The following is a 27,701-nucleotide window of genomic DNA, read 5'->3' on the forward strand; positions in this document are numbered from 1 at the left end:
AAGAGAGGGAAGAGAGAGAGAAAGAGAGGGAGAGAGTAGAAGAAAAGGTGATGGAGTGGAGTGGAGCTAGTCCATAAAAAATTCAAAACTGACGCAACACCTCCCAGCGGCGTGTTTGGCATTTCCGGACCAAAACCTCCATCCGGATTGGGTGGAGGAAGGAAGGTGGGAGGGGTGACTCTTTCGCGGGCAGCACTGGTCCTTTCGGCCAGTCTCACACTCTCTCTCTCTCTGGAGCGCGGAAAAGCCTTTCGTTTTACCGGGATCGTTTTTCGCGTGCCGTGCCGCATCGTTTACTTTAGCCCTTTCGTTTCCAGGGCCCGGACATGGCCCACCCTCTTTTCACCCTACCTTTCCCTCCTCCCTTCCTCTTTTCGATTTTTTCTTCTTCATTTTCTTTTTTTTCGCTTGTTTTGTAATAAACCTGAAGCTAGACAGTGGTTGAGAATGTGTGAGTCGTTTTCCCACCTAAGCTGGACGCTTAGCTCAGTTCGGTTTTCTCTCTATCTCTCTCTCTCTCTCTCACTCTCGCACTCAATGGAGGGACAAGAGGATCCACTCTTTTTCGCAGTGGAATGTGAAAATAAACGCTTGAGTGAGTGAGTTTTGTCCCGTGCCCGTGAAATTAAGCTGTGCAGCTGTGCTGCAAAAAACACACACACACACACACACACTCCCAGAACGAAATCCCAACTGGTGAAATTTGATTAGGAAGGCTGTGCACATGCGAGGAGTAATTTAAAGTAAAACAGGCGAAACTAGTGGCGCCCACTCCGGGCCCCAGTCGCGAGTCGCGAGGTAAAACAACAACAACAACAACAACAGTACGCAACAATACCACGTGGCACGTGTGTAGCCGCGAGCTACACGGAAAATTACTCCGAAGGCAAAATGCAATTAGGAGAGTTGATGGGACGTGTCCTTTTGAACCGCTTTGCTGTTTGCCGATGTGCTGTGACGGGCGGCAGAGTGGTGAGGAGGAAAAATAGGGTGGGGGGACAGGGTGTAGAGTAAACCGTTTAGAAATTTGCACACCATCTCCACTTTTCCAGAAGAATGCACAAACGGGTGCCATCACTGGTCAGCACTACTCTCGGCCCGTCTTGGCCGAGGCAATGTGCGGTACGAACGGGCTGGCTTTGGTTGCGTCGTTTTTTGTGCAACGCAATTAGGTGAATCAATCGATAGGTTAGAGGGTGCGGCGGTGGGTGAAGGAAGGGGACGAAACCTCAGTATTATTGTACAAAAACGATCGTCGTAAGTAGGAAACATGGTGTGTGGCAAATATATGATTAATTTATTTGCTTCCTTGTGCTATTTACTCTGTTGACTTTTTTTACATTAAAACTAGATTTGAAATTTTAAAATGTTTTTACATTCATTTTATATTTCTTGTTTGATTTGCTGTTTTGTTCATCGTTTTGGTGCAGGTTTCAAAAAACTGATAAGCTTATAGTTACAAATCAATATGTACTTCTTTTTCTTCTTTATTTAGATTCTTTCTCCTCTGTTGTTGTTGAAGAAGAGATCTTCTTCCTTGGCACTCGAAAACCTCGAGAGGACTCGGTCTGCCATTTCTGGCTTTCTGTGACTAAGTTTTACTCGTAGTAAAGTAGACAGCCCTACGTACGAGGAGTCGGTCTGGATGGGATTTGAACCCCGGTCCTGCCGTGTGAAGACCGGCGCCGCAATCGCCTCTGGATCGCCCAACACGTATAACTACCACACAAACAAAACCTATTTTACTATATAACTTTACTTCAATTTTTTAAGACGAAACTGCTCATACAAAACAATTGGTAAAGGCTTTGATGGAACAGTTTTGTGTCTATATCATGAGCTTGATTTCTTCTCCAAAAAAAGCTAATCATGTCATTAGCTATACAGCTATTTTTATTTACTTTTACCAATCTAGTTTAACTTTTTTGATTCGAATTTATCGTTTATTAGTTGCCTGATTTTAAGGCTTTTTTTCATATTATTAGAGCATTTTTTACAATACGGCATCGGACCGTAATACTCAATAAATAAATAAATAAATAGAGCATTTTTTAATATTTTGTTTCTACATATATATTATTCTTTCTGATATAATATTAATCTATTATTTTATTCTTAATAACTTAATATTCTGTGTTTTTTCATTTCCACTTCAAGTGTAATGAGCTTTACGCTAGATGTAATATTCAACTACCAATTTTTCTTTGCCTTACTTTCATTCGAGGTAAAACTTTTTCATCCCCCCCTTTCCCCTCTTAGAAACGGGTTGCTGTTTGTCTGCTACCGATTCCGATTCCGATTCTGAACCGGCTCCTTCTTTTCTCTCAACCAGATTTATAAACATCCTTTCCCGACAAGAACCGGGCCACCGGGTTTTTCCTTGCTTTCGGGGTTTTCCTCTTCAACCCCTCTCACGACCACCCCCCCCCCCTCGCGCTCTGTTGTTGCTTTTGTTTCGTGCGCCACATCGGATGCATCGAAATGGATTAAAAATTAATGATCCTTGATGGGCTTTTGGGAAAGCAAAGGAAAATCGATCACAACAACCCTTGTGCAGCAAACAAACAAGAATTCCACCGGCGCACTGCTTAATTATCTGAGCTTCCTTGTAGAGGAAAAAACAACTTCTTCTGCGATACAACCCAGCCCCCCCCCCCCCCCCCCCAGGACCTTTATCCACCATCCTCCACCCCTCCCCCTCCTAGCTTTAGTAAACCTACATCGATAAAGACCCTAATCGCAACACTATCCCCTCCCTTACTTCCCTTTACACCATCCTCCCATCCACCCACCCAAACGAGCTTTCACCAGATCAGAGGGGAAAGATGGAAGATTGTTTATTTGCCTCGCTAATTGATTCGCAGATCGACCCCTCTGACATATTTACTCGCCAACGGTGCGCGCGAGTTCCTTTTCCCTACCAGCCTCCATCACTTCCCCCCCCCCCCCCCCCCAAGACCTTCTCCCTCTCACCATTTGTGACCGATTGAGGCGGAAAATCGGAAGTAATTCGATTTACGCTTTGCGAATTAATCTAGTTCAGTGAATTAGTGGGACCCCGCTCCGGGCGGCGACTTTGGAACAAGACACACACACACACTGATGCTGAATCGGTAACACAATTGCTGAATATTTCACCTTCCCGTGATCGTTATTTCGGCCACCGCAAAATCTGCATCCGAGGTTTGCGAGTGCGTTGTTCGCTCTTTCTCTCTATATATATTTGATGAAGTTTTTCTTTCCGAATTTCGATTTCTGTTCTTGATTCGCAGCGTTTACTATGGAAGATTTTCTTGTGCTAACTTGTTTGGTTTTTTTTTTTGCTCCCCCGGACAGACACAACAGCTCGTGAACGTGAAACATGAACATCGAGCAAGCGAACGAGCGAGGAGGGTGGTAATTATAATTATTCAGGATGCAGAAAAAAAACCCCTCTTCTGGTAAAATTGCCGGGCGGAAAATCGGAGAAGATGACTCCGGGATTGTTTGTTTACGGTTACGGGACGGCCTTGGCTGGCGTTCGATGGGGTGCCGGTGAGCAAAAGTGAATTAATTATTAATAATTAAAGTAAAATTAATAGCTTCACATCGTTTTCAGGTGAAGCAGCAGGAGCGTCAGCCGTAGCCAATAAACGTGAGGATTTTACCACCCTACTCAACCCGAAATCTGGGCCCCTAAAGTCTGGCCAATGAATGTCGTGAACCTTGAAAGTCTTGCCCCCCCCTCAAACCAAAACTTTAACCATCCCGAACGGTCCGGGAGAGATACAGAGAGAAGAGAGTTCGATGGAATTTAGACGTACGGCGAAACCTTACCTCGGTCGGACGGATGGCTTAATGGGGAAGGAAAATCTTCAACCGAGAAAATCCGGGCCACGCGTAGAAAATCGATCGATGCCGGAGCAGCGCTTTGCTTGATTGATTAGTTCGCTGGCTGTTTGGCACTTTGGCAAACATTTATAAATCGAGCGGAACCAAAAAAAAAGGAACCAAATCTTTGCCCGGGGGGAAAGCAAATAGGGGAGGGTGTTGGAGGGCGAGGAAAAACTGCATGACAGTTAGTCAAATACCCGTTGCATCGTCGGTGCTGCAGTTTCTTGTTCTTCATCCGTTTAAGGTTGCATCTCCAAAAAAAAACCCCTTGCAGCAGCTGCTCTATCTCTCTTTCTCTCCCTCTCTGGGATGGTTGAGATTTCACCTAAGTAATGACTTGCAGGAAAAGCTTTATCACCCAACCAAACGGAAGAAGAAAAAAAACCTTCCAGAATCCCTTTTGACAAGCTGACTTTTCCATTTTTTTGGTAGCTAACTCTTTGCTTGGGGTTTGTTAGAAGATGCGCTGTACCGTACACCGACAAAGAGGATGAGCTGGCTGTGTGAACTCTGGGTGACTTTTTTTCATTTCTCTCTTTTTCTCTCTCTCTCTCTCTTTCTATTCCTAATTGAACTACACACCCATACGGTCGTCGAACCTGGGGCTGACGGAGATCGTTAGCGTGGCTTCTTGCGGACTGGGTGGGTGGCATTTTCGATAGGAGCGATAGGGGACGGGGGAAAAAGTTATTTTATTTCAATCAGTTCGTGACGGTAAATCGAATGGTTGGATTCTTTCTTTAGCCGTGTTCAAAGGGACGGTTTTTTTAGGAAAGACAGGCAAGAAACCAGCAGAGAGAAAGAGAGCAATAGAGAGAGAGACAGAGAAAAGACTATGTATTTACAGGAAAATTTAATTTGTGTTGCGTTTGGTGAATCCTTGCAATGAAGCTATTGGAATAGAAATTTTTCAAAGGACAACTTAAATTGCAAGCCATATTTTAAGGAATTTAAAATTGTGTTCAGGGAAAATTGATACCACTTTATAATTACAGCAGCTCTACTACTGATACAGTATATTCAAACACTGATGAACGTTCCATTTCTAGCGTTCGGTAACAGTGTTCATTAGTGGTTCATTTGTGTTCATTTTTGTGTCAATTTGAATCCTATTTCAAAATTGTATAGTTCATGCTTTTGGAATCATTTGAAGGACTTTTTAGAGTGTGTTTGTTAGTAAACAAAGAAAAGTTTAGGAAAAAGACTTCAAAAGTCACAAACCTGATCAGGTTCAACCTTTCAATATGGCTGAGCAGTATATGGCAGTACCATAGAAGGTTGTGTATCAGAAGAATGTCCTGTTCTCTTCAAACGTGTCGTTCGCATCACAAGGCATCAGTTTATCGTATCGCAAAATCTCTACTCTGAAAAGTCCTAAGCATTATTAGCTGTGAAGTGGAAGTAGCATAGACTCCAAGTATGACAGAGCTCGCGATCGGCCATCAAAGAAAACATCAAAAACACGTACGAGAGGGATATGTTTAGAAGGATTTTTGGTGTATGCGTTGTAGGCCAACATTGTGCTCTAAGATGATCTCACCATTGGCAATAGGACTCGCAAGGCTCCGGTGGGCTGGTGATGCCATGTGAATAACACCGGACGACTCAACCCCGAAGTAAATCATTTTAGGTCGTCCATATGAAATTTATCGAGTTGATGGGTTCTCCGGAATAGGATAGGATATTGGATTAGCAGGCATCGAACGTAAGCGGTACGGAGGACAAAAACAGAAGGTCCAAAATGTGGCAAATGTGTGTAACTGGCAATTTTTTAAAAAACTCCGATCAAATGCCGGGAACAAAAACTGTCGCAAGAAGATGACTGCAACGAATTTTCATCTGGAAATAACGCTGGGTCCCAACCGTATCTGATCAAGTGAGACCTTGAAGTTCGGAAGCCATGTGGTGCTTTTGGCAGAGAAGAAGAATCTTGTGTCAGAATTTGTATGGCCTGTGACTTGTAATTTGTGCGTAAGAAGTGACGTAAAACTTTCAATCGAAATGGCTATGTGTCTTCTGTGTGTCTTAATTTGTAGAAAAAATGCTGCTAGAATGAACACAAGCACAAATGAACCTCACACACACACACACACACTCAAAAGCAGCTTGACAAGAGTTGTTGTAAAACTCTTCTGTTAATGAAGTGATTCCACTTGAAATTCACCATCAATCAGATACTTTGCCATTCGGGTATTCACTCGTTTAGGCCCAATTCACTCGTCTTATACTACTTCATGCAACAGTTCATCAATCCTTGCTCAGCATTTTTTAAGAGCAAAATAAACTGCGGTTCGCTTTTAAACAAATTTACAAAGAGCTGTCTAGTACTATCTATCTGATAAAAGTAAAAATGTTTGCAACAACAGCTTGACTTGAGTAATAAAATATCACTCTTCAGTAGAACATCAGTTAGTTGTCAACCATCTTCAGAGTTTTATAATTTTGTAACCAATTATTTAACAAAAAAATAGTCATGCTTGGCATATTACGATGCTTGCAATTTTCACCGAATAAAAAGTGCTTGACTAATTTTGCTCTGTACTTCTTTGATATATTACTCAGTAACTGAAGCTGTAATTTAAAACACAAATAGCATTGATTACTGGTTGATGCACTCATTTGCTATAAAACTAGTCATTGAGCGAATGAATCATTTTGCATGAGCAGTTCACTTATTTCTAGAATGCATATTTTGCATGAACATTTCATCTCCTATTTGCAGGATGAATATATTACGTGCAGCAGAGTGAATTCAGGGTAAAAGGATTTTTTTATGGTTTTGTTAAAAGATTTCTGCCGCAATTTCTGAAAGTTTGCGAATATAGGTCAATGACACTGTGGTCCAATTTCATTGTGTATGTGTGTTTTTTTTTTGTTGCTTGTTGTCATAACTCCTTCCATCCCTTGAAATCCTTCCCCCAAAAAGGATTATGCCATTAGCCATGCTCGGCACTGCCGAAAAATGATTAGTAACTCACGTACACGTAAATTCAAGCCAAAAAAAATATGGAGCTCACACACACACACACACACACACACACACACACACACACACACCGTTGTAGTAGTGGTAAACAAACGCAGGATGCCCATGTCTCCCATTAGGAAAAAGAAAACGTGCACACACAACAGCAACATCCCGTACGACGATTCCCGACATTCTCGATTTTTAGAGTGAAAGTTTGCCAGCGAAAAACGGGGAGCCTTCGCTCGGGCAGGCCATAATGGGCACACCATAAAAACTGTGAGGAAAACCCCGGCTCATCCGCACAAGGGAAACACCGTACGAATTTCCCATCCCAATCATCCCATCGTGGCAGCCAGGAACGGGGAAGTGGAGACGCGCGAGATAATGGCGAGAAGGATCCATTTAACAACCGATAGGCCTTTTCTTGTGGCAAACGTGCAACGAAAGTCACGGCCGATCCCGCTGCCCCATCAAGCGTTTTATTTTTCCAGCACTTTGGTTTTCCCCTAACCGAGGGTTTTTTTTTGTTTCGTTGCTCTCTTCCCTTCTGGCTGCTGTCTTACGGCCATTCCGCTCCGGGATGAAGGTTTTATTTTTATTTTTATACACCACACTCACCCTCCGAAGGAAAACCGAGAACACGATGGCTTCACACTTTGGCCGTATTTTCAGCATATTTAATGCTTTAATGCTGACTTTCGCCATTAAGTGTTGGAGGTGCTTTTCCTGCTTGTGTGCGTGTGTGTGTGTTACTGCTGCAACGCTTTATATCGGCTTCGTTTGAAGCCTTTCTGTCCCGACTTTGGGCCGGATAACTTTTCTCCAGCTTCATATTAAACGTCACACCGAGGCTGGCGAGTGCGAAGTGCGAGGTGAAATGCACTTTTTCCCTTCAACCCCGGTGGGCAGAAAATGAAATGAAACATGTGTAAATATGTATATTTTTCCAGCTCGACTGCTCGTTCTCGTCCATTTTCTTTTCACGATTGAGCCTAAACGTCACCAGCTTCAACAGAAAAAACGGACCAAAAAACTCACACCAGGACCTTTTGCGCTAAATTAAGGCATGAAATGCTCTCTCGCTTAAGTGACGACATCGGTATCAGGCCACACTTTTAGTGGCGTTTCAGCCGTCGTCACAGTTTTGCATCCTTCCCAGGAGGACTTCACCTCACTTACCAATACACTTACCCGGCCGGGAAGGCAAAAGTAGGACAACCCGGGCACGAGCTTGGTGGGGGCGAGGCGAACAAGAAAGTCCTTCAATGACAACACGGAACCTGACAAAACTTTGGTCTAGGCAGAATCGACACCCGGCGAGGCAAGCGGCCCGGAGCAGATCACCGCCGAGGTCTGACGGCAGGCTAGCTGGGCAACCGTAATTGGAATTGTGAAAATTGGTGGGCCCAGCCACGGACGAACGGTGGTGGATCTCCCTGGTGTTTGGCCCTTTTGGATCTTGGCCGAACACTTTTGCCCGAGTTTTGCCCGGGACACAAAAATTAAGATGTTTTTCGTTTGAGACATTAAATATTCATGATGTTTGTTGGAATAGAAAAAAGGGAAGCAAAAAAAAACTATGACAGGGAACTCGTGCTAAGCGGGAAAGAGAGTGAGTGCAAAAAAAAATGCCTTCACGCTGGATATCTTGAACGGATCATGACTGCTGGAACTGGATACTGGTGCTGGAAAAGTGACGCTAAACTAGACGCACATTTTCCACCGTTTTTGCCCAACAATTACACTTGTAGCTGTACTCCTCCTTTCTTGTTTTATACTTTCTGAGCGAATACTGCTTTGATACCGAATTTTTAATATTAATGTAGAATTTCTGCTAAAATAACAAGATAAAAACAAACGTTTGTAACGAAATTGGGGGTAGAAAAATACATAAGAAATTTTTGAACTGATAAGAATATTCAAATGTAGTGTGAAGAACCCTAACCAGCAGAGAACCCTAACCCTAAGTACGTCATTAACATTGGAAATTTTATCCAGGGAGTATTTGTCGTTATATCTGCACAATATTTTGAAGAGGAATCTCCTCAGGTTAGCTATCTCAAATTTGTTGTTCTTAATCCTTGGACATCATGTTCGATGCGGTAATATCTACTCTCAGCAATTCTAAAGCACTTATTAAGTGCCACAAGCGAACATCCTTGGACCCTTTATGTAGTTTTCGATAGAAGCTCACGATGTCGCTGATGATTTTAAGATTCATCTCCCAAAAAGCAGAGATAGTTATGGGGAACAATTATTTGGTCACATTCAGTAGCTGCGATGGTAGGACTCCAGCTTCCAGAACGCAGGACAATGTGAACAGGTACGACTCCAACTCAGTCAAGGTTTAGTTATAGTAGTTCAAAACCTTTTAAGGTGATAAAGACTTTAACATAATGAAACATTTTTTAAAGCTTGCTTTTCGATAGGTGTTTCGATTAGAGCTTTCTAGTCACTTGTGTGAGGTTCTGTAGACATATGATATGAATGGACAACATTTACAACGTGCATAGTTGCGACAACTCAGAATTGAACTTCATAGCACTTTTGTAGTCCCATTATTCACATACATATGTGTAGAGGAATACTTCAGGACCATCCGGATATAATGAGCGCCAAGATGTATAGCACCATCATGCAGTGATTTAGACTCGCCAGGTTTCGATGTACCACGCGACATTACTCCTAGATTAAAACTGATAGGATCGCTCCAAAGTTCAGATATACCATACAGAACTATATCTATTTTCCTAGGCTTAGACTCTTCTTCTTTCTTGGCCTGCTCCTATGGAACACGTCTAAGAGGCAAGGCCTGGTGTCCAATCCGTTTCCAGGAGACTTGGTCCAAAGCTGCACTCTTCCACCCCCGGCTGTATCCGATCTCCCTCAGGTCTGACTCCACTTGATTTAGCCAACGAGCCCTCGCGCTCTTCTACCCCTCGTGCTGAACGGGTCTCTGACGAGCACCTGACGAGCTCAGTTAGCTCATGGTTCATCGTCCTTCTCCACACGCCCTGCTCGCACACAACGCCAAAGATAGTCCGCAGCACCCGACGTTCGAAAATGGCGAGTGAATTGGAGTCCTCCGCCAGCACAGTCCAGGATCCGTGCCCGTAGAGGACTACCGGCTGTATGTGTGTGCAATATTGTTGTAGGAGTCTTCAGGATCTCAGGAGTTTGAGGAGCCCGTAGTAGGCACGATTACCTTGACCAATATGCCTTCAGATTTCGCAGAATACGTTGTTGTCAGAACAACTGCTTACGATCGTGCCAAGGTAGTAGAACTCCTCTCGCACCTCAAGATCGTCGCCGTCATACAATACTCTGCTTCCGAGTCGTGCTCTTTCACGGTCAGAGCCTTTGGCAAGAAGGTACCTAGCCTTCGTCGCATTGATTCTCAATCCAATCCTATCAGCTTCGCGTTTCAGTCAGGTGTACGCCTCGCACACCACCGCTGATGTCCGTTCGATGATGTCAACGTCATCCGCAAAGCCAAGGAGATGGAGAAAACGGGTGAAAATCGTGCCCCTGATGTCGCAGCCCGCGCTTCGCATGACACCTTCGAGAGCGATGTTAAACAACAGACAGGAGAGTCCGTCCCCTGCTACTACTACTAGGTTTAGAACTCTTGAAAAATCATCGATTAAATAAATAAAAACTATTTATTCCCAAATTGTTGGAGAGACAAATGCACCTGAACATCCTAACATAATCAACCTTCATGTACCATGAAGCTGTATAGGACTTCAAAATTTGACTCATGAAGAACAGCTGGGTTCCAAATGAGCCATGGCATGCAGTTTTAATGACTTGATTTGATGCATTTAACCTTATAGCATCATCCAACGGCTAAAGTCCACCTATAACAAAATGCATGTAAAAGATAAGAAAAATCTACTTAAGAAGTTTTGAAAAAATGAATTTCGCAGCTTATAAGAAGGTACAGAAAATGGGAAAAAATAAGCTAATTTTATGACTCGTCTTTAGAAAAAAGGGGAGAAAACCACACAACCCAAAATAGCGCAATGTATTCACATCGAAACACCTAATTTATTTCATTGGATTTAGATCAACGTGAATAAAGCGTGATGAATTAATTGCCGAATCGATGAATTCGTGCTGTTTTTACTTCAATCCTTATCAAGAATAAGTTCCTCGGTGTTGGAGAAGCAAATTAGCATTCATTCAAGACATACAGCCCGGTGAAGGTAATGAGCATCCTGAGCTCGGAGTTAATGCAGATATTACACAAACATCCGAAAAAGGGGTTTCGATCCCACCGTACCCAACTCTCAGGCTCCTTTTCAAACTTCAATCGGTGTCGGTGTCAAACTTCAATAAAAGTCGAACATTCTGACGCTTCCTGACAAGGATCCAGGGCTCCCGAGACGTTGAGGTGCGATTGCGATTGAAAACTTCGCTCCGGCTAACAGTCTTTCAATCAACCAATATAGCCACAGTAAAGAGAGAGCACTAAAGTTAGAAACAACAAAAACAAAAAAAAGGCATACGAGATAAGAAAAGGATCCTTACATGAGTCTTTAGTGGTGGAAATAAATGTCCTGGCTACTTGCCTTCGTTCCAGGCGTTGGAGGAGTCGGTGTGCAATTAGCAGACTGTTTTGGCCGGATCGCCTCAGGTTGATGGCGTGCGCATGGGCTATTTACACACATGTAAAGGACACACACACACACATAATCTCTAACTTTTCTCAAGGATTCCCAGATTGTCGTCGAGAACTGTCCGGTCGAAAAGGAACACAACTATGCCCTTTTGTGAAAGAACGAAATCTCATCGCCATCATCATCATCATCACTACCATCGGCTTCCATCATGTGTGGTGACCGGTTCTTCGCCAGGTTTGGACCGGGTGGACAGACAGAACTCAGAAACAAACCCAACCACACCGAAACCAACGGCACGGGAGAGATTCGAGGGTGACTCGATCCAGCCCCGAAAGCAGATAATGAGAAGGAATAAAATTATCATTAATTAATGTTAATAAAGCGCTCGTTTGTAGGGCAGTGTAGCAGCAGTTGACACAGGAGCAGTGGTAGCGGTGGTCGCCCTCCCCTGTGCTCATGTTCAGCTTTATCACATTCACAATTTCCGTCAGGCGCAGGCAGGCTTTTGCGGACCATCTTCGAACATTCCGCCCCACGAACTATGTATATACACACACACATAACTATAAGCAACAGAAAGATTCATCGAAACGAGCCCTGTTCTATCGTTCGCTCGGTCCACGGATTCGGTGATTATACGTATCGTTGAGCATTTTTACTAGCCCATTTTCTGCCATCGTCCTCGTGTTCCTACTCCAAACCTTCCCATTCCCTTGCTGCCAACTCACTGTCCTAGTTCCAGTTTACTCTCTTTGCTTAATGTTTTTTTGTCCCTTTTTTATTTTTTCCTTGTTTTTTCTTTCTTGTGAGTGTTTTTTTTTTATTCTATTTGCTTTATTTTATGCTTTATCATCCACACTCACTTTTTTTTTCGTTTTCGTTTGTTTTGTTTGCTATTTTATTCTTACTCTGGATAATTTTCTCTTTTTCGACTTTTCTGTTTGTTTTACGCTGTTTATATTTTCTTTTCTTCTTCTAGTTGACTAATTTCCATTTTTTTTTCTTGCGTTTGTTTCTTGGAGTTGATTTTATTCTAATTTTATTTTAGAAATTGGTCTTTCCCATTTTCTTGCTTCTTAATTTTTTTAAGAGTACGAATAAGTTACAAAAAGCTTTTCTCCACCATAAAACGCCACTGGGTGTCTGCTTGTTTTTGCCCAGTGAGCTGCAATTTCGAACTGTTGTCATCCGGGGCTTAGGGTGACTTTTTGCTCTCTCTCTCTGTCTCGCGCGCGCGCTTCTCATAGTCTTCGATTCGCTTTTGAGCTTTGCGTTCCCGCCCGCTGTCAACTGCCAAGGCGTGCGTTTTTTGGGACGTTCTCCCGCGTGGCCCGCGTATATGAAATTTTCGCCCATTTCAGCCGTTGTGCTTGATTAACTTCCAAATTGGAACTAATGTCTTCTTTTCCTGCCGTTGCCCTTTTGCTGGACGCGTTTTTTTGCTTTGTGTTGTTGTTGTCTTGTTGGGTCTGTTGCTGATGATTCGCTTACCATTCCATCGGCTCTGGTGGCTAGAGCTGTATGCGGTGCGTTTGTTTTTGTTCGCTTTCCTTTTCGCTCCTTCTAAGGCTCACTTTACTAAGCAGCGATATTTTCAGATCATCTTAAGCTAGTTTATCCGAGGGATTGCGAGAGAGCGAGCGAGAGAGAGATAGAGAGAGGGAGAGAGACGTAGTGAAAAGGCCACTGATGACCGGCCACGACAGTCGCCGCGTATCGATCAATTAAATCAACGTCGGTCCGTCGACTGACCGATGGTCACCGTACAGGCGGAAGCCATACAGATTCTTTACCGCCTCTCACTGCTACGCACGAATAAAACAAAACAATAGGTAAATATAGCAACAACGGCAACGGCGAAACCACATAACTAAAAACCTGTCCTTAAACCCACAATCTCCCGCAAGAAGGCGATGAGCAGCAGAAAAGAAAATCCTCCGGACATCATAGCTATGGGTGAGATCCAAACTGAAAGGTTAAACAGGCAAGAATGAAGAGCAATTCATGAGTTGACAACTGGTTGTGAAGACCGATAGAAATAGTTCATCTTGCAAAAGTGAAATTGAAATCCTAAACATGACTACTAATGACCTAGTCGGATGAGGTAGACCATAAAAAGTTCCTCAGATATCAAATATTGTAGGGACTTTAGGGATTATTTTATTGTATATAAAAATTTGATTTGTAAACGTGAAAACAATTTGAGTTAGATATTGAGGGACAAGAATTCGCCCAAACACAAATCACAAGACCAACAAGTTGTACATCCAAATCGAGCTGCTATTAAAAATGTACTATTCATCAAGAGTTTAATTAAAACACAAGACAGAATTACGAGGGAATTTAGCTCAAGAGGACATAGAATTCCGATAAGCTGTCCCGGTACATGTGCTGTCGTGTACCTAAAAATTCTGGTACCTCGAACTCTTCCAAAGTTATCGGAACATGAGCTCTGAAATATAGTTAACATGCCACTAGCCACAGGAAACTGTCCTGACGGGATGGAAAGACAGTTTCGTTATAATTCCTTTCCCAAAAATAACTTGAACTATCGGAGTGGTATCATCCTGTCCTTTGTTCTGTTCTGTGCTGCAGGTACAGGTTGTACAGTAGTTAAATAGAAATCATTTTCCTATTTCTGAGCAGACAGAATATCAAGAGGAATTATTCTGAGACACTGGACTGGTGCTGGTGTCAGTGATGGTGGAAATTACTGATGGAACGGAAAATAAGAGAAACTAGTTGCCTGCATGGACCTTAAAAGAGCCAGGAAATTGATACTTCGAGAGAACATTTGATAACAATCTATTAGGACATGTACTGTAGTAACTACTGAACTAGAATGAGTTACGAGTTACCTGGAAGGTAGTTCTCAGAACCTTTTTAAAATACGCTCGATGTACTTCAGGGTAGGTTTCAGAGTCATGTCTGTCTCAAGCGGCTTACACTTCAGGAAACCACACATTAAAATATGATCTTTGGTCGCTGGTTACTCGATGTACAGCTCGAACAAGTGATTAAAAATTTCCTAAACAACATTGAAATGATGTCTTCTCCCTTGGCACTCGACAACCTCGAGACGTTTCAGCCTCCCATTTCTGGCTTTCTGTGACTTAATTTAACCCGTAGTAAAGTAGGCAGCCCTACGTACGGGGAGGCGGTCTGGATGGGATATGAACCCCGGTGGTGTGAAGACCGACACCGCCGGATTCAAACTTAGAAGATGCGAATCTTTGATCACACCCCAATTCGAATTTGACTCTACTGTAATGTTTAATGACAAATAAGACCACGAATGTTGCGATATTGGTCCATGAGGTGCATAATTGTACCAGATCTATTGTGTCATATTCAATACTGGGTTCAGGGCTTCAGGCTGGGTTCAATGATTCAACAGGATTACCTCAGCAGACAAACAATGTGTGTGACAAACAATAAGATGTATGAGATATTTGTGTTGAAACTAGTATAAAGACTATTACAAGACCATTTGACCAAGCGTGTCAAATGAATTGCCGACAGTCATAGCTACAAAACTCCCAGTTTTATTATGCTGAGACTTCCGAATTGCCGTATGCTACTATTATTTCTTATATACTATATTTCTCCCAGCAATGCGGTATCAAGCCCTCATAATAAAATTATAAATAAATAAAATACTACATTTCAACAGAAATTTAGAAGAATTCCAACGGATATTAAAACGTTCCAATAAATGCCATAAAAAGAAATCCAATCAAAGCAGTCTAGCTTTGCAGTACATAGAAGATGAATAGAAATAGATTCATTTCAGTCTGTAGTAAAGCTATCAAAATAGATATTAGCTAAGTTGATGCCTTTTAAATGCTCTGCTAAAATAACCAATACTGTTTGGCTATAGCTTTGATTGAATTATCCACCGCTGAAACCCCCTTCAAATTGCTCACTGGAGGCTTTAGGTAGTGGTTTACAGTAAAATTAACTATCCCACACCAGGACTGACTTTGGTCGCAGCATGTAACTCCACTTTTTGGCCTAACAGTGTCATTTTTTTTTGTGAGTATGGCACAGAGATTGTTGCATCAATCAGTGCACCATAGTCGCCCGATGGCAGCACCTGAGGGCACTACGCCAATATCCGTATCCGACACCGTGCCTTACCGTCGCCTTGGAACGCGCTGGAAAACGAGCCTAACCACCACTACACCGATCGATGTAATTTATAGCAAACGCAACAGAACGCCAAAGCAAAAGAACGGGGGAGACAGCACTGAAATTAGCCCTTCCGGGGAGCGCATCAAGCTGCTGCCGCTGGTGCCACAGCAGGGCATCATCAACACCACCGCGAGCAATGCAGCAATGCCGGACCGATGTGGGCCCGACACGTTTGCCGTTTCGGTTTTGACCCTGTAATGACGATAACAATTAGGCGGAGAAAATGTTGTGAAACATAATCTATGTCGCATATCTCGGACGCGCGCGCGTACGCTTCTCTGAGGTGCGTTCGGGGCACTCTGATGTTGTTTTTTTTTTTACTTTTGTTGAGGTTCAATGTGCACGCGAGCACCAGGGATAAAAAAGTGGGCCCCGCTTTCGACCTACTTACGCGTGTGGCTGTGAAGCCACACATCTGCACGTCCGCGACACAGTCAGCTATTTTGGGGGTTCCTGCGTTTCCAAATATGGATGCGCATCTGCGGTTTGCGGGTTAAAATTTTTGGGGCCGTTCGGCTGATTGATTGAAGGTTGTACTGTGTCGCGCGCTGTTGCTGGCACGCTGTAACTCGAGCGCATTTGTAACGGCTGCGTGTGGAGGCGTCAGCATTACCGGATACGTGCGCGAGCTGGGAGTTGGATAAATAAAACCCTTTTTCGAGACCTCAAGAGCATAAATTACATTGAAATGTATATCCAGAATCCACGAATAAGCTAGACAATGAGCGCTGTGAATATCGTGAAGTTCGTCAGGTTTGATTCTCAACTTCAAGTTTAATTGCACCATGGTTTACTTGCGACTTGGTGATGTTGAAACATATTTCAGTACACAAAAAGAGACAGAAACTGAAGGAGATAATACGTATTCTAACGTCCAGATGTAGACAACTCCCGGAAATAAAGGCAATGTGGTCATTAGAGTAATTTTCATGTAAATTTTTCATTGTGCATTTGGAAGGATTTAAAATAAGCAAAAGAGATCTCAGAGACCCAAAATCTATAAAAACAAACGTTAAAAATCCTTTAAGGATCAATCCTGAAGTTAGATCCTATACTCTGAGACAGTAAAAAATGGGTTTGTAGGGTCTAGTGCATCGATAGACGCAGTTCGATACCGGACAATACTTGATAAAATATTTCCCACACAACGAGTACAAAGTAACTCCTTGTCCAAGAGTTGGTTCTCCCTCCAGGAGTTGGTCTGCCCTGCCCAGAAGCTAGAGGATCTACTCAGAAAACGAAAACGAAAATCTTACTTCCTCATTCTTGAACTTTCCACCACCCGGTACACATGTACACAGCTCAAATCCCAAGCCCCAAAATGTCCTGCCATCTCCCCCATTCGGTCCACAAACCACCACATCCCCCGATGGGTCAATAATTATTCCGGTCACAGCGCTTGGAAAAGTTGCACGAAATCTCTGGTCGATTTCCTTCGCCGGCCACCGCTCCAAAGTTGAAGTTCGGCGGGAAACAACAACACCAGCAGCACCAAAGACAGCGACCTGGGTGAGAACGTTTCCACCAACGCGCAGATGACAAGAGAAATCAATCACAATTCAACAGCAGCGGTAGCAGCCCGCACCAACAATGCGAGAAATGGACGCGCCGGCCAGTCCTGGTACTACTGGTGGCGTTTGGACGTGAACCCATCGGTCAAACTGCTTCGGATTTGTAACGTGTAGGTAGCCAGCCGGTAGCTGCTCTGCTGGGTTTTGTAGCACCCGATGTAGCTCCCACATACACACTTCCCTAAAATCCCCACAGGCAACGGCACCGGGCGAGGCAGTTGTACAGAATTTTACCAAACTTTTGCCACGAGCTATACCGTAGCTACTAGCGGGACAACATGAAGTTCTTGATTCCTTTTCTTTGTGTGAGTGTGTGTGTGTGTGTGTGTGTGCTTGGTACCTTTCTTTTGGGGTTGCCCTCCCCAAGATTACGGGACCATCGTGAGAAATGAAGAAAAATGTACTTCACTGCACGCCCCCCAAAATGTGTGGCACATTCGCTTTTGTTGACTTTTTGTTGGAGACGAAGACTTGGACCATTGAGGTGCAGGCGGGGGGGAAAAAAGGTCAGACCGACAAAAACTCCAAAAAAAACAAGAAGTCTACAGGGAGCTTCTTTCTCAAATTACAATACAAAAAAAAACTCACCCATACACACACACACACCCCCGAAATCTCGGCACAACTCAACAACCAACTGTGCCAGTCGGTCGGGTATGACAGCATGTACACATTAACTTCCAATTCCAACATCGACGAGACGAGACAATACTAGTCCCGGGATAGACGGCACGCGCACATCTAAAACCCTGCAGGGAAAAGATGGTGGTGTAGAGCGCAAGAGCGAGAGGAAACCGAGGGAGACAAAAAAGGGCACGGAAAGGTCGTTCGCTGCTGAGCGCCACTATTTTGCTGACAATGTACCCCAATTTCGTACCTTGCTTCTTCGGCACACCAGCATTATCGGCTATCTGCAAGCCAGCTTGACAGTTGATTCGTTGGCACAGATTTCGATAGTCCTGATAGTGGTAAGACGTTTTCGGGCGTCAAAGTAATGTCCTGTGGACGGTGCGGACCGTTCCGTATCTTCAGGTAACGGGGTAATCTCGCCGAAACCGAACGCTACTTGCGTCAAAGTTGCTGCTGAGGTGTCTGCAAGCGATAGTGAAAGGGTCATCTTCACCGTTTAGAGCGAACTCGTCCATCGTGCGTCAGCTGTAAAATGGCCATCCCTCTCCCTTTAGGCATTAATCCCTTACAGATCTTACCTCATCGCGGTGGCACACGTAACAGCACGCAGACAAACGACCGGTTTTGCATCGAACACCTCGATGACGGTTGTTGTGTTGGCTTGCGTGGGCGTCCCCATACAGGCGACTCCACACAAGATTACGACAGTGCATCCAGTTTGGTAGCTCTCCTCCCCCCCCCCCCCCCCCCCCCCCGAGGGTGCATTGCATCAGCGTGTTTGGACGACAAGTTCGCCAATGTTCGTGCGACCCAACCGTGATCGCCAGCTGCATCTAGAGCTAGGCAGATCACAACCGGCTCTAGCGGCCCACGCAGAACTGCAACGCCACGGTACGGTCTGAAGATGACATCGGAGTTGGTAGAGTAGCAGCAGGAGCCTGACGCAATACGTAAGCTGGTTTTGTTGCATTTGTGCTCCTCGCTGTGTCCTCACTCTCTAGTTAGACGGACACCATTACGACCTGCCGGGCTCAAGTCTTACCGTTTCTGACCGAGTGCAATTGAACTTGCAAGTGTCATTTAAGGGGGCAGATTAATAAAACTACACTATAAAAACCTACTACAAAACCGCACCGCACCCTAAATCATCAACACCCACCGTTAGTAGCTACATTTGCCAAGGTTTTGTTTGCAAAATGTCAAACCGGTAGTAAACCACCGACAGATTATAAAATAATTACGGCACGAAAGTTTACCAGAGCTGACGGCACCAGCACCTTTCCGCTCGGGGTTAATCCTTTGCTGCAAGGCAACAACGATCCACCGAGCGAGTTGGAAATAAGCAGGCGCAGCAGCGTGTGTGCTAATGGTGTGCCCGATTCTTCGATTATTGACGCAGTTTTACGGCGGTGTATTCTAAAAAAAAAGCGATCGAGAGAGGTCGGGAGCATCGTAAAATACTAAATGAATCACTTAACGTAAAAGAGAGAGCGGAAAAAAAACGCAACCTCGTTCGGGTCGTTCGGGCTGCGAGGAGATGCAAAGCCCTGTGGTGTGTGCCTACGCCGAATGACAACTGCCGTTTGAGTCACCGAGTGCTTAATTAGTGTTAATTGACATTCATATCGTTTCTCTCTCTTACACATACACACGCACAAAGAGAGAAAATAGCCGAATGTGTGAGCCCATTCCTTTAGGATGAGGCTTTAAAATGAGGGTAATGGGGCCTAGTTCAGCTAATCAACAGTGTGAAGCACCAGGCGAACCTCCCGGAAACCAAAGACGACTTGGATGATGTTGGTGATAAAGTCGCGGCTCTCGGTGCGAGCGTAGCGAACCCCATTCAACGTAGACGAAAGCCAGCAACTTCAACACGGTATGCAAATATATGTGCAACACCTTTCGTTGGCATCGCGAACTTACCGCACACCTGGCCAAACCTTGCACATCATGAGCTGCGGTACGGTTGAATGGCCATTTCCGGCCATCCAAAAATTGTGCCAGTTGCAGCGTGCAATGTAGCGCCCCTAGCGGGACCTTGACCGGAGCAGTTGGACGAGCACGGTAGGAGAAATCAACAGGAGCACCAACCGATAATGCAACGGTCTGTGGCTGCAGTAGGGGAGGAGCAAATTAATACAAGCAATTAGTGCCGCTTCCTTCCAGTCTCTAGCTCCCTGTTGCCATGCTCCATTATTGGACGCGTAAGACGTTAAACAAAATGCAACTTTTCACTCTGGATGCAACTTTGAAGCAACTTTCTTTTCAACTCGGGACAAACACGCGGGACCTAGGTGGCTCACGCCAAGGGAACAAATATACACACCACCAAACAATATAAGTACCTTCGGGAGTATTGTAGGTAAGGTGCTTCGTCCCTAGCGCCCAGAGTTTCAAGGTGTTCAACGGGGTGCAATGGTTGGAGTAATTGATATCATAAAGCGACTCTAGTAGCCAGTGAGGTACTAGAAAGAAAGAACTTTACAACGTACCATCCTTTCGACTTTTTTAGTCTCTTTCAGCCAATGCCTGACAGCAGGTCCACCACGGTACGAGCTGGCCTATCCCGGGTAAAAAAAGGGTTCCAAATCTAAACCCCCAGCCAAAATTCGGTTTATCAGCCAATGGATACGCTCGCAGATCTGTAGGGGTTTGGCGTTGTTTGATATCGCTACTACGTGCAGGGCACAGTCCTGCCGAGGTCTGCCGAGTTCTCCAAACTGTGGCCAACGCTACGGCGAGGACGCAAAAAACGCACTAGGATATCGATTATAAATTGCTCCCTTGTTTCATCACACCCACCACGAGATGGGTTGTAGTCTTCCAACACCTAATCCTTGCCCTCCTCCGCCACCTTTCCACTCTCCTCTGTATCAACATCTTCTATATCCACGTACAGTGGGGTAGCATTTCGCAGGATCTCCTTCAGACATTCCGTGTCTGGGACGTGCGCGAGGCAGCGAGTATGTAAACTCACGCCCTGTCGGTGGTAATGTAGCCCACCTTTCTGCCACGCCGATTAACAACCTCCCCTATCCCGTTCTCTTTCTCTTCCTCTCTCCGTCTCTCTCGCTCTCTATGCTCAAGCAGCCGAAGCTGCTGCGAAGCCGCCAAGTAAAGCGATTCGGGAAAAACTTAACTCAATTGTTTTGCTGCCACTGTTTCCAAGGGCGACTGGCCGACATCCGCCTTTGTGCCACCTTGCCATATCGTCCGGGCGGCCACACGCACACAAAGCACACACACACACACACATAGGCACGAATATACAGAAGGAAAATGGAGAACGCGCTCGCTCGTTTTGAATGCGCACACCAGCGTACAATTAGTACCGCACCACCAGACCTGGATGGCTAGTCTGTTTTTCCGGGCTTTTTCCGACTTTTCCCCAACCTTACACACACACACGCACACCCAGAGAGGAATATTCTAGACAAGGATTAGGAGTTCTGTTTCTGGCTCTTTCGTTTCCAGCACCTCGCACGCTTCGCTGGTGAGTTCCAACCGTGTCCTGGAGTGGTACAGTTCTTTACTCCTTAGCAACGACGCATCCGAAAAAAAGGGTGCTCATGAACCAGACCAGACGCGGGAACAGCAAAACATACACATCAATCGAACAGCACGCCGTACAAATACACTCTTCGACGAATGAAAGCTTCCGCTGCATTGTTTACCTCGCTGGAAACGCACATTCCGGGTGTCTACCGTCCGCAGTCAATACCATTGCCTCGGAATGAATTTTCACCCTCACGTAAAACCTTTCCACAGCTCCACCAGAACAACGAAAAGGTTCACAGTTTCGATGGTTTGCCGCTTATCATTTTTAACACACTGCCCGCCACTGGTCACCGAGGAGCGGGAAATTTTAAACTGCCAACTGGGCCACATTCCACGGGTTCCGAAGTAGCGAACTATGGGACGGGGGCCGGGGAATTTCCAGGATTTCCCATTGCCCCCTCATTCGCAACAGTTGGATTCCGTTGGACCAGGTGAACAAAAAAAAAAAAAAAGGCAGCGCAAGTACAACCGAAATTTGGCACCCAAAATTTTTCCCCAGGAAAAGCCCTTTTTTCCCCCAACCTGCCAGGAGGCGAGAAGGAATGTTTCTGTCGCTACCTTTAAAGGTGACAGCTAGAAGGAGGGCCTTCGAATCGTGAACTACCGGATTAGCGGTATTGAAAACAGTTTACCGAGAACAGCTGATAAGCTGATTGAGAGTGAGAATATCCTGCGAGAAAACAGCCCCCTTGACTGGAGAATTGTTCCTTTTTTTCTGTGCGGACAAAGTAAAACAAAAACAATATTCTTTTCCCGCATCCTAACAAGCTGGTTCGGGGGGGAAAGCAAAATAAATATAGCACTGTAAAGAAAACTGGGCAAAATTTATAGTGAAGAACAGACGCTCTACGCCGATCCGGATCCAGGAAAAACGCAGACCAACCAGAAGGAATACAGAACACACACACACACACACAAAAACGCTACCCAACGCCGGAAAAGCATACGCGCGTGTGGTGACGGTTGAAAAGTCGCAGAAAACTTTTGCGATATTGTTCCCGTAGCCCGCGCAACTTCGGACGAGCCGTGGAAAAGTCGTGGAGAAAAAGAAAGTTCCCTTTTTACAGCCACAGCGACCCGCAGTACACAAGTTGTCCGCATGGGTGTATGTATGCACACACACACACACACGCAGTCGGGAAGGCATCGCGTACTCCTTGACCTAAAACGTGCACAGGTTTACACAGACACACCAGGGCAGAGATTGCGTCGGCCACCGGTTAATAAGCTCTCGTTCGCTGTCGGAAGCCTTATATCTAACAACCTAAGGGACCCATAGGTAGTACCACGGGACAACCGTATGTCGAATCCTGGACGACGACATGTGAACATGTGCCGGCGGGAAACGGTACTTCACCTTTTTTTTTTGCTGTACAGTTAAATTGATTTAAGAAAAGTGCAGGTGCACTTTGAATCTAGCGCACACAAACGGTGGAACTTCCTGGTGCGTTCCAGGCCTTTGTTGGTCGGTGATGCCCCTAAGCCGGGACATTCTACTGCGCTAGTCGTGCAGGTAGAGCGTCCCGCTGCTGTTGCTGCGATGATTTCCTCGTTGGAGGGCTTGACGTTGGGAAGAATTCGTTCAAAGGTACGAGATACTACGGTTGTAGGTGAACGGGGGAGAGCTTACAATAAATTCTTGACCATATCACGCAACTAAGACTCGAGACATACCTGGTACGGGCTGGAGGTGAATTCTAGTATCACTGGTACGTTAATTTGAGTTTTGTTTGATTGTTGTGAGCTGTTGTTTGCTGTTTTCGAGATCTGCCCGTACACTACTTTATTCACCGTATCACTTCACACACGCACACCAAAAACCGATGCACCAAAACACACACACACACGCACACACCCTCAGAGCACCCTATTCTGCACCTTTCACCAAACCAGCTGGATGTCCGCTTTGCTTCTTCGCCACGCACCGGTGATAGGCACTCTGCCCTTTGCGAAACACGTATTCCAAAACCCCGGGCTCTTCTTTGTCCTCCGAGTGGACACGATTGCACGACGCGCAAAGGATCTTCCACCGGACAGGAAAGGTCCTGTCCAACAGGGCGCTCTGCCGTACCTTAGCGTCCAGCCGTGTAACGGGCCGCCGCCGTAACCGCGTACCGCTTACCGCCCGCCGCTTTAGAAAAACACCTGAGCACACCCTCACCAGCACCAGTAGTACGGCGGTACACGCACGCCACGTCAAACGGTGGGCCACAAACCACGCGCAAAACAGCGCCGTCGAGCCGTTCGGCAAGTGCCTAGACCAACCGCGTCCGGGAACCGGTTTCGGAACGAAATTTCATTGCATCCGACCGTCGTATGCTAACTAAATTATGCTTGCCGATCTCGGACTGCGTCAACCTGGCCTGGTTCGGGCTGTTCGGGCGCCTGCCCGCCTGTCGGTGTATGTGTGTGTGTGTGTGCGTCCTTTATTGCTGGCTATCGCGCGCGCGGGAACACCGCACATTCCAGTGCACTCGGTACACTGGCTCGGCTCCAGGTTCGGCTGCAGGATTCGTCTTACTGGTACCGGAGTCCTTTGCCTTTTTTTTTTGTTGGATTATCGAGTAGTTCGGGAGCTCGGGACGACCCGAAGCCATCCATGCTGCCGAACCGTTGCTGGCTAGTGTGCAACGTGCGTTCGCAGGATGGCAAACAGCAAAAAAAACACAAGTTGACAGCTCCGAACAGTACCCGAACGTGGCTGATAGCTGCTGCCTGCTGCTGGTAGTGTGGCTGCGCGTGCTCCAACGCACCAACACTAGTTGCGGTGTTTGGACGCTAAAGCGTCGGTATGGAAGCGCGAGAGCAATACGACAGGTAAGTGTAGGGATCCATACATCCATACACCCATACAAACACGAAGCATCCTCATCAGTACTCTGCACGGCAAACGATTCGCAACCAACACGTGCCAATATTTTGTTGGACCAAATTTTGACCACGGCGCCGCACAATCGCAACCCACTGTTCCGGCCCGGTAGTGGACGCGTGATACATCGGGCTACCGTTCGAACGTGACGTGCGACATCGTGTCGCGCAACAGCAACGCCAAATCCACCGAACGAACGGTTCCGATACCGGTGGAACGCGCGTCCTAGCGATCTCGGGACATTTAAATTGCGGACTAGCCGGATAGATAGGGGCGATAAGATGTGCGGAGGGGGGAGGGGGGGATAGGAGAATCGGGGTGGTTTGGAGCCGGAGTGGAGCTGTGTTACCACCAGTGCAAGCCATTCCATTTATATTAATATTTTTGTTTGTGTCGGGGTTAAAACAAAAATCGAGAAAACCCGAAAACCGGTTTCGAACGGAAGCGCGTGTGTGGCGCGTTCTCCGCGTTCCGAAACCTGTACGAGACAGGTACCCACCGAGAGTGAGAGAGAGAGAGAGAGATGGAGTGCAAGCGAAAGGCGCGAGAAAGCAGGATGGAGGAGGAAGTCATCTTAGTAGCGTTCGCCCTATAAGCGCTTCACCGAGGCCTGCGGTCGTGTGCCGTTGCGTGTGCCGCTTGGGACCATTTTTCGTGGAGAAGACATTGATAGAGTAGAAAAAAAAAAACCTTCTGCTGCTGCCTCCGATGGAACCCCAGCAGCACGGTGCAGCATCGCAATACGTGTGGATGTGGTAGCAGCACCATTGCGAGAGGACCAAGAAGAAATACCCGTGTGACCGAGAGGAGATCGGCCGAGGCACTTCACTTTCGCGCTCCCAGCGCTGATTTTAATCTTTTCCTCCCGTAACTTTATTGCGATCGGAGCCTGTGGAGGTTTCGGAAGATGTTTTCCGTGCCGTCTTGCCTTGGATCGCGCCCCATCTCTTTGTTAGGTTGGTGTTGTTGTTTTTTTTTTTAATCGTATTATTATGACTTCTCCACAGCCGTGTCCACCCGGAGCCTTTAGCTGCTGTTGGTGGGTATGCGCACCGGGAGTCGTAATTGACTCGTTCAAATCAACGAGCGCTAATCGAAAATAGTCTCCGGATTGGGATAGATCTACCAGCGTAGAAGTAATTTTGTGGATCTGGTGGATCGGATGAGCAATGGAAAGAGAAACCTCTGCAATTGGGTGAATTTATACGAGGGGGTTTAGATTCATTTTGGCAAATATAATTTGACATTCATATGAATGGAATAGACATTCAAATACGCCAACAATTATTAACTAATATTGTAAGCTGCTATTAAGTAACTTGTCTTGAAAATTTGTCATCAATAAATTCTTAATTTGATCGTCATATCAAGTACGATAAGAATGATTTCCCCAATTTTCAAGATGGCTCCTAAAGCTATCTTAATTCCTATTTAGCTATAATTGGCCAAATATGACTTGTTGAACATATAGGTCTTCTGCGCTAAATTAGAGATAGAAAATCAATATTGGAATTTAGTTTCAATAAAAAAAATTAAATCAACAGTATCTATTTGAAGACCTTAACTTTGCCATAAAAATGCTATAAATTTCAAAAATACTAGATTGCCCAGATATTGAACGACATTTAAATTATGGTCCAAAATACATTTCACGTGAGCAGGAGGATCTCGAAACGTAAAAAAAAAAACAGACAATGCAAAACTTGATTGAGTTAAATTATATTTAACACATGATTGGACACACGAGCACCTAACATTTTATAGCATATAGCTGCAAGAAAACGGCAAAACGTTGGCCGGTGTGTAAGTGCTGCCAGTGTATCGACTGCCGAGACGAACACGCTTGCACCACATAATTACTGCCGTATCGAATCGCACCGATCGGTCCACCGTAGTAGTAACCCCGTTGCCACCACAGTTGTGCGTAGCCACTCGCTCCTCAACCTTCTGACTTTGCCGTAGCTGACACACCGAAGACGAATACAGATTATACACGCAGCGGACGCAGCAAAGCACACATGGCCGACCGCGTCGGAGACACTGACACCGATGTCGATGATGGAGAAAGAAAAGAATACGGAAAAGAAGAACAAGCCAACGTTAAGTAAAAACTAAAAAAAAACTGGCACAGAAACAAAAAATGAAGCAGAACAACCGAGAGCGAAGAAGCACATGAACAGTTGCTGACGTCGGCCGAGGGATGCTGCTGGATCGGTTGGAAGGAGTGAGTGTGAGAAGGAATTAAAAGCAAAAGGAAGATGAAAAAAAAAATCATCTTGGTAAGCGAACTAACTGAAAAGAACCTGAGCCTCGCTCATTAATATAAAGTTGAACCGGTTCTACCCGTGTTGCTCAGGTCCCACTCCACCCGGCCCTGTCTACACACCATTTCCTGTCCACTCGGTGTACCATTTTTTCACCCGGGCAGGTAGCAGGCGGCCCTGATCGTAACGCAACGGCTGGAACACTTGGGTCTTAAACATGGTGCAAAAAAAAATTCTGGTCTAGAGTTGTGAAGACTACGCTCAATGTTCTTCATTCACGGAAATACACGGACAAGGGGGCCCTAATTATCTTCCCCGTGTCCGGACCATATCCAGCTTCGGAGGACCTAATCCTAATCAGTTACGCAGTTTCGGAAGCAGGTTGTGAAACGATTATCCGAGTGTGATTGTTGCAAGAAGCGAAACGTCAAAGTGATTAGGTCTCAATTCGCGGTAGGACTGCTCGCCTTACATTGAAGATCCAGGGAGGGTCATAGCTGTCAAGAGACTTTAGTCCACGAACTTCAGCTCCAGTGCGCACCAGTAACTGTAGGAAATATTTTCTTCTGAGGTTAGACATTAAATTGGAAACCTCAGAAAAACCTCAGACATTCCAGACTCTGGGGGGGGAGTACCTGTCTCCAGGAAGATATCACCGAAAACACCCTTCCATGCCCCGAAAGAAAAAAAAACCAACAAATGGATCATCGATCGAATCGATCGCGCCCTTGTGGTTGTTGTTTGTTGATTTTTCCACCCATTTCCTTTCCGTGTTTCTCTTTGCGGGATGCGCATCACGGGTAGCTCGGGCTCAATGTGTCCTGCTCACGTCGTTCACGCCGCGGAGCACATGAAACACCGAAGAGTAGAAAGAACAACAACAACAACGCAGGGAATCAAAACCTCAAACTTCAAAAACCCAGAGAAAACGAAGACGAAAATGGAAGAACGGAGTGAAAAAAAAAAGGTAACCGAAAGCATGGGAGGTGAACGGGAGTGGGCCAGACAGGGCTAGGGCCAGACGCGGAGGGCTGTATGTTGTGAATAGTTTATCTCATCGGCTTCATCGCATCGCTTCTTCGCAGCTCTTACTCTCGCAGCGCGTCTGACCGATCCCGTCGCGGCTGCCACTGCTGCTGCTGCAGTCGG

The 27,701-nt window shown here is 45.5% G+C and overlaps 1 protein-coding gene across 4 annotated transcripts in view; it reads right to left on the reverse strand.

The window, feature by feature from the left end:
* LOC118506634 (irregular chiasm C-roughest protein-like) overlaps positions 1-24,069 on the reverse strand; it is a 205,486-nt gene extending 181,417 nt beyond the window's left edge. For all 4 annotated transcript variants that reach the window (XM_036044018.1, XM_036044046.1, XM_036044009.1 and 1 more), the window contains exon 1: positions 23,094-24,069. The gene's annotated coding sequence lies outside the window, so the exon portion shown is untranslated. The remainder of the gene's footprint in view (positions 1-23,093) is intronic.
* Positions 24,070-27,701: the final 3,632 nt, after the last annotated feature.

The sequence above is a fragment of the Anopheles stephensi genome, chromosome X, assembly GCF_013141755.1.
Source record: "Anopheles stephensi strain Indian chromosome X, UCI_ANSTEP_V1.0, whole genome shotgun sequence".
Taxonomy (NCBI): domain Eukaryota; kingdom Metazoa; phylum Arthropoda; class Insecta; order Diptera; family Culicidae; genus Anopheles; species Anopheles stephensi.